An 8,323-nucleotide genomic window follows, 5' to 3' on the forward strand; every position below is an offset into this window, starting at 1 on the left:
TCTTGGAGCCCCTTTTGCAGGATGTGGCCTGAGAAGCAGAATTAGCATCCTTATACTATTCTTCTAACTGCCTGAATTAGCCCTGAGACAAATTCTTTTTTTTTTTTGATTAATTTTAATGGGGTGACATTGATAAATCAGGGTACCTATGATCAAAGAAAACACCTCTAGGTTAATTTGACATTTCATTATGCTGCATTCCCATCACCCAAATTCCAATTGTCTTTTGTCAACTTCTAACTGGTTTTCTTTGTGCCCCTCCCCTCCGCCAACACCCTCCCTCTCCTTCCCCCATGCTGAAACCCCCACACTCTTTTCCATGTCTCTGAGTCTCATTTTTATGTCCCAGCTATGTATGGAATCATATAGTTCTTAGTTTTTTCTGATTTACTTATTTTGCTCAGTATAATGTTATCAAGGCCCATCCATGTTGTTGTAAATGATCCAATGTCATCATTCCTTATGGCTGAGTAGTATTACATAGTATATATGTATCAAAGCTTTTTAATCCACTCGTCCACTGACGGAAACTTGGGCTGTTTCCAGATCTTCACTATTGTGAACAATGTTGCCATAAACATGGGGGTGCATTACTTCTTTTCAAACAGTGCTATGGTTTTCTTGGGGTATATTCCTAACAGTGGTAGAGCTGAGTCAAAAGGCAGTTCGATTTTTAATTTCTTGAGGAATCTCCATACTGTTTTCCACAGTGGCTGCACCAGTCTGCATTCTCAACAGCAGTGCAGGAGGGTTCCCTTTTCTCCACATCCTTGCCAGCACTTATTCTGTGTTGTTTTATTGATGAGCGCCATTCTGACTGGTGTGAGGTAATATCTCATTGTGGTTTTAATTTGCATTTCTCTAATCATTAGTGATGTTGAACATTTTTTCATATGCCTGTTGGCCATATGTGTGTCTTCTTTGGAGAAGTGTCTATTCATTTCTTTTGCCCATTTTTGGATTGGATTGTTTGTCTTCCTGGTATTAAGTTTTACAAGTTCTTTATAAATTTTGGTTAGTAGCCCCTTATCAGACGCTATGTCAAATATATTCTCCCATTGTGTAGTTTGTATTTTTATTCTGTTCTTATTGTCTTTCACTGTGCAGAAGCTTTTTAGTTTGATAAAGTCCCGATTGTTTATCGTGTCTTTTATTTCACTTGCCTTTGGAGACAAATTGGCAAATATATTGCTGCGAGAAATGTCAGAGAGCTTACTGCCTACGTTTTCTTCTAAGATGATTATGGTTTTACAGGTTATATTTAAGTCTTTTATCCATTTAGAGTTTATTTTTTGAATGGTGTAAGTTGGTGGTCTAGTTTCATTTTTTTCCAGGTAACTGTCCAATTTTCCCAACACCATTTGTTAAAGAGGCTGTCTTTACTCCATTGTATGCCTTTACCTCCTTTGCCAAATATCAGTTGTCCATAGAGCTGTGGGTTTATTTCTGGGTTCTCAGTTCTGTTCCATTAATCTATACGCCTGTTCTTATGCCAGTATCAGGCTGTTTTGAGTACAATGACCTTAAAATATAACTTGATATCAGGAAGTGTGATACCTTCCACTTTATTCTTCCTTTTCAAGATTGCTGAGGCTATTTGTGTTCTCTTTTGGTTACATATAAATTTTTGGAATATGTGTTTTATATCTTTGAAGTAAGTTATTGTTATTTTAATCAGTATTGCATTGAATTTATAAATTGCTTTGGGTAATATAGACATTTTAATGATGTTTATTCTTTCTTACCATGAGCATGGTATATGCTTCCACTTGTTTGTATCTTCCCTGATTTCTTTTATCAATGTTTTATAATTTTCCAAGAACAAGTCTTTAATCTCCCTGGTTAAATTTATTCCTAGAAACTTTATTTTTTTTGGTTGCAATGGTAAACTGGATTGATTCCTTAATTTCTGTTTCTGACAGTTCATTGTTAGTGTATAAAAATGCCTCTGATTTCTGTGTATTAATTTCATGTCTTGCCATCTTCCTGAATTCATTTTTTAAATCTAGTAGTTTTTTTACTGCGACTTTAGGGTTTTCTATATACAATATCATATCATCTGCAAATAACGATAGTTTTACTTCTTCTTTTTCAATTTTATTTCTTTTTGTTGTCTGATTGCTGTGGCTAGGACTTCCAGAACTATGTTGAATAAGAGTGGTGAAAGGGGGCCACCCCTGCCTTGTTCCTGATCATAAGAGGATTGTTTTTAATTTTTGCCCATTGAGTATGATGTTTGCTGTCGGTTTGTCATAGATGGCCTTTATCATGTTGAGGTATGTTCCCTGTATTCCCACTTTGCTGAGAGTTTTGATCATAAATTGGTGCTGGATTTTATCAAATGTTTTTTCTGCATATATTGAAATTATCATGTAGTTTTTGTCCTTCCTCTTGTTTGTGTGATGAATGACATTGATTGATTTGCAAATATTTTACAGCCTTGCCTCCCCAGAATAAATCCCACTTGATCATGGTGTATGATTTTTTTTCATATATTGCTGGATCCGGTTTGCTAATATTTTGTTGAGGATTTTTGCATCTAAATTCATCAGGGATATTGGCCTATAATTTTCTTTCTTTGTGTTGTCTTTGCCTGGTTTGGGAATCAGAATTATGCTTGCTTCATAAAAGGAGCTTGGAAGTCTTCCTTCTTCTTGAATTTTTTTTAAATACCTTGAGAAGAATAGGAGTTAGTTCTTCTTTAAATATTTGGTAGAATTCACTTTGAAGCCATCAGGCCCTGGACTTTTTTTTTTTTTTTTTGGTAGTTTTTTGATAACTGTTTCCATCTCATTTGTTTTAATTGGTCTGTTTAGGTTTTCTAATTCTTCCAGATTAATTTTTGGAAGATTATCTGCTCTGATCTTTATTATTTCCTTCCTTCTACTAGCTCTGGGCTTTACTTGTTGTTGTTGTTTTTTTTTTCTAGTTCTTTTAGATGCAGGGTCAAGTTGTTTATTTGAGGTTTTTCTAGCTTCTTGAGGTATGCCTGTAATGCTTTGAAATTTCCTCTCAGAACTGCTTTTGCTCTGTCCCATAAATTTTAAGTTGATGTATGCTCATTATCGTTCATTTCTAGGAAATTTTTAATTTCTTCTTTGATCTCATTGTTTACCCATTCGTTATTTAGTAATATGCTATTTAGTTTCCAAGTGTTTGAGTATTTTTCAGTTTTTCTGTTGTTGTTGATTTCTAGTTTCATGCCATTGTGATCAGAGAAAATATTCGATATGATTTCAATCTTCTTAAATTTGTTGAAACCACTTTTGTGCCCTAACATGTGGTCTATTCTAGAGAATGTACGATGAGCACTTGGAAAGAATGTATATTCTGTTGCTTTAGTTTGAAAGGTTCTGAAGATATCTATTAAATCAAGTTGATGTAGTATGTCCTTTAAGTCTGCTGTTTCTTTGTTAATTTTTTTTTCTTGAGAATCTATCTAGTGATGTTAGTTGGGTATTGAATTCCCCTACTATTATAGTATTGCTGTTGATCTTGCCCTTTAAATCCATCAAAGTCTGCTTTATATATTTAGGTGCTCCTATATTAGCTGTGTATATATTTATAATGGTTATATCTTCCTGTTGCATTGTTCCCTTTATCATTATGTAGTGACCTTCTTTATCTCTAACTATAGTCTTTGTTTTAAAGTCCATTTTGTCTGATATAAGTATTGCTACCCCAGCTTTTTTTTCATTTCCATTTGCGTGAAATATTTTTTCCATCCTTTTATCTTCAATCTATGTGCATCTTTTGTTTTAAGGTGTGTCTCTTGTAGACAGCATATGTATGGGTCCTGTTTTCTTATCTATACAGCTACCTTATGTCTTTTGATTGGATCATTTAAACCATTTACATTTAAGGTTATTATTAATATGTAATTGTTTATTGCCATTTTATTCTTTAAAACTGTATTCCTCTTTTGCTGTATTCTTTTTCTCCTTTGATCTGATTATAACAGGCCCCTTAGCATTTCTTGCAGCTTTGGTTTGGTAGTAATAAATTCCTTGAGTTTTTTTTTTTTTTTTTGTGTTTTTTTTCTTGTCTAGAAAGCTTTTTATTTCTCTTTCAATTTTAAATGATAGCCTTTCTGGATAAAGTAGTCTTGGTTGTAGGCTCTTGTTCTGCATTACTTTGAATATTTTTTGCCATTCCTTTCTGGCCTCAAGTGTTTTTGTTGAGAATTTGGAAGTCTTCCTTATGGGGGCTCCTTTGTGTGTGATAGTCTTTTTTTCTCTAGCAGTTTTTAATATTTTCTCTTTATCACTTAGCTTTGGTATTTTAATTATGATGTGTCTTGGTGTTGATTTCTTTGGATTTCTCTTTAATGGAGTTATCTGTGCTTTTTGAACATGTGAGATATTTTCCTGCCTTAATTGAGGGAAGATTTCAGCTATGATATGCTTGAACAAAGTCTCTATCCCTTGTTCTTTCTCTTCTTCTTCAGGAACCCCTATGATGCGGATGTTATTTCTCTTCATGTTGTCACAGAGCTCTCTTAGAGCTTTTTGAGTCCCCTTTTTTTTCTGCTTTGCTTCTGTGCCTTTATTTATCTTGTCCTCTAACTCGCTCATTTAATTCTCAACTTCATCCATCTTGCTTTTAATTCCTTTTATTTTGTTCTTCATTTCTGATATTGTATTTGTCATTTTTGACTGATTCTTTTTTATTATTTCAATGTCCGTTTTTATATTTGCGATCTCTTTATTTAGGTGTTCGTAATGACCATCTATTGTTCTAATATTTTTGAGCATCCTAACAATCGTTATTTTAAACTCTGCATCTGGTAAGTTGGTTATATCTGATTCATTCAGGTTCTTTTTTGGGGATTTCTCTTGATTCATTTGTGTTGAATTTCTCTGCCTTCTTACTTTCTCTGTTTAAAGGAAGTTTTTGCCCACTGGAGTCCATTGAGTGTGGCATCTCTTCTCTAGGTATGTTCAGTCTGCAGGCCCACCACCCCCTCTGCTGTTGCTGCCTAGGGCATTTGGGTATGGGCGTTGCCAGTGCCTGCCCACTAGGGCTGTTGCTGTGGTTTCTGCCTCTCCTTCACAGGAGTGGTTGTTATCACGTGCTCAGGTGTATAAGCCTTGGTGGCCTTGGCCTTTGCCTCACTCCCGTGGGTGGCATTATGCTGGGCCCTGAGGGCAGTGGCGAATACTTTTGCTCAGCTGCGGGTCTCCACTTGTTTCTGCGCTTTTGCTCCGCCCTTGCAGGAGGAGCCTGCTTTTTGGATGGCTGCAAACTATGGTTCCACAGGCCAGGAAGAACCGCGTGCCCACACTAAGTAGCAGACTCTGCCTGTTCTGGGTTTTTGGCTTCACCCCTGTGGGAGGAGCCTGCTCCCAAGTCAGGCCACAAGCCTGGGTTCCATGGGTGGGGCAGGGCTGTGCTCCTCCACCCTTGCTCAAGGGCTGGTCTCTACCTCTTCTGGGGTTCCCACCCTTCTCCCGCAGGCTGGGTTGCAGGCTGCCCACAGCTGGGCTTGGCCGCTTTTGCATGTCCCCTCCTCCCCAGCTGGGCAAGACTGAGCTCACACCTGGGCCAAGTTGTGGCCAGCCGGCTTCCACCCTTGCCGATAGAACTGTGCTTCCACATCCTGCTGCCGCCCTCCCTCCAGTGAACCCTCAGCTGTGTGAGGTGTGGGAGCTGCAGCTCAGACCCTACACTCACTACTGCAATCCCAAAAGCTCCCTCCTTCTAAGCAACTCTGCTCTGAGTGCCACGGGAGAGCTTCTTTGGCTGGTGTCCTGCTTCCCTTTGCTGGTGTTGCTGTTTCCAAGGGAAATATTCACTTCAGATTTCAGTAGTAACTTGTCCCAGGGGTTAGGGTAGCTGTCTCCCAAAATGTTTTTCCCTGTGCCTCCTACATTACACTCTCTTCTTGCTACTCCGGTCCTCTCATTTCTCCCCATATTTCAGAGCCCTGGGTGAGTGGTTGTGAGAGAGGTGTTCTGCGTAGTCCCTTTAAGAAGAAATGAAAAAAATGAAAAGAAAAAAAAAAAAGAAGAATCTGGGTCTGAAAAATCAGTCTCTTTCTCACAAACAGTATTCTGACTTGTTTCCAGCTAAATACTGTCTATATGCCTTTTCTAGGCTCTGAGGCTGCAGGTTGGGGCTTTGTTCCTGGGACTCAGAACCTTCCCCTCTCTGCTAAACTCGCTTCCTGCCACGCAAGTCTCTTCCAGCTGCCGTTTGCTCTGGGGAGCTGGGCAGCCTTCTCCGTGTTTCCTCTTTTCCTACCAGTCTTTTTGTGGCTAGTTCAGTGTTCCTTGGTTGAAAAGTCCTTTTAGTTTAGTCCAAAGTTGGTTTTTCCAGATGATAGTTCTTAAAATTAGTTTGTAATCCACTTTGGTTCTAGGAGGTGGATGTTGATACATCCATCTACTCCAGTGCCATCTTGTCTTCTCTAGGTTATTAACCTCTTATCAGATGTATTGTTGAATACATTCTCCCATTGTGTAGTTTGTCTTTTAATTCTGTTCTTATTGTCTTATTTGTGCAAAAGCTTTTTAGTTTGATATAGTTTCATTTGTTTATCCTATCTTTTATTTCCCTTGCCCGTGGAGATAAAACAGCTAATATATTGCTGTGATTAATGTCTGAGGGCTTGCTGCATATGTTTTCTTCTAAGATGCTTATGGTTTCATGGCTTACATTTAAGTTTTTTATCCATTTTAAGTTTATTTTTGTGAATGGTGTAAGTTGGTGGTCTATCTTTTATCCTCTCACTTTAAAATATAAATGAGAATTTATACATTTATATATATATTTAGCAAGCAAGTGAGAGAGAAACAGATAGGAAGGGAGACAAAGGAGAAGAACCAATGTTTCGTTGTGGCACCTTAGTTTTTCATTAATTGCTTTCTCATATGTGCCTTGACTGGGGGTATCCAGCCAAGCCAATGATCCCTTGCTCAAGCCAAATCCTTGGGCTCCAAGCCAGCGACTTTTGGGCTCCAGCCGGCTTCCATGGGCTTATGTATATAATCCCATGCTCAAGGCAGTGACCCCATGCTCAAGCTGGTGACCTCCGGGTTTTAAACCTAGGTCCTCAGCATTCTAAGCCAACACTCTATCCACTGCACCATCACCTGAAAGTAATTTGCTGAATATTACTTGTTTGATAGAAATATTTTGGGGTTTCTGAGTAATAATGGTATGATGATATCTCTTCTTGTATCATGTTAGGATCAAAACTTTAGTTAATTCTCTTTAATTGTTCAAACTGGGACTCATTTGCTTCCTGCTAGCCTAATTCTTTGAACTATTTAAAATATGTATTCATTTTTCTAAGACCGTCTTTTTTGTCTTTAGAATTACAAATATTTTTATAGGTGAGTTTAAATTTTTTTTTAGAGCTACACAGGAAGGGAGCAGGGTGGAGGAGAGAGATGAGAAGCATCAACTCAACTCATAGCTGCTTCACTTTAGCTGTTCACTAATTACTCCACATATGTGTCATGACTGGAAGAGGCAGGCTCAAGTCATGTTAGTGATCCTGAACTCATCAGAATTCAAGCAGATGACCTCACAGTCAAGCTGGCATGACTGAGCCCAAGCTGTCCAACCAATAATCTAGCCAGGGACCTCAGGGTTTCCAAATGGGAATCTCAGCATCTTGGGCCAATGCTTCACACACTGCACCACCACCAATCAAGCAAAATTACTTTTTACTAGGTTCTTTAAATTGTAAGGTTTGTCATTTATACTTCTTCCAAAATCAAAGGGTTACTTATTAAATCAGAGGAATAATATTCCTGGTAAATACCTAAAGTATAGTTTAAGGAAATAGATTAATATTTTTGTGTTTCTATTTTTGTGTTTCTATTTGTATGAAATTAATTTTTTTTTTCATTTTTCTGAAGCTGGAAACAGGGACAGACAGTCAGACAGACTCCCGCATGCGCCCGACCGGGATCCACCCGGCACGCCCACCAGGGGCAACGCTCTGCCCACCAGGGGGCAATGCTCTGCCCATCCTGGGCGTCGCCATGTTGCGACCAGAGCCACTCTAGCGCCTGGGGCAGAGGCCAAGGAGCCATCCCCAGCGCCCAGGCCATCTTTGCTCCAATGGATCCTTGGCTGCGGGAGGGGAAGAGAGAGACAGAGAGGAAAGCGCGGCGGAGGGGTGGAGAAGCAAATGGGTGCTTCTCCTGTGTGCCCTGGCCAGGAATCGAACCCGGGTCCTCCACATGCTAGGCCGACGCTCTATGGCTGAGCCAACCGGCCAGGGCCCTAAAGTATAGTTTATATAATGATTTCTCATGTCTTACTTGGGTCCTCATAGTTTGGTAATTATCTCATTTAATTTAAGTATTTA

Source organism: Saccopteryx leptura, chromosome 8 (genome assembly GCF_036850995.1).
Source record: "Saccopteryx leptura isolate mSacLep1 chromosome 8, mSacLep1_pri_phased_curated, whole genome shotgun sequence".
NCBI classification, from domain to species: Eukaryota; Metazoa; Chordata; class Mammalia; order Chiroptera; family Emballonuridae; genus Saccopteryx; species Saccopteryx leptura.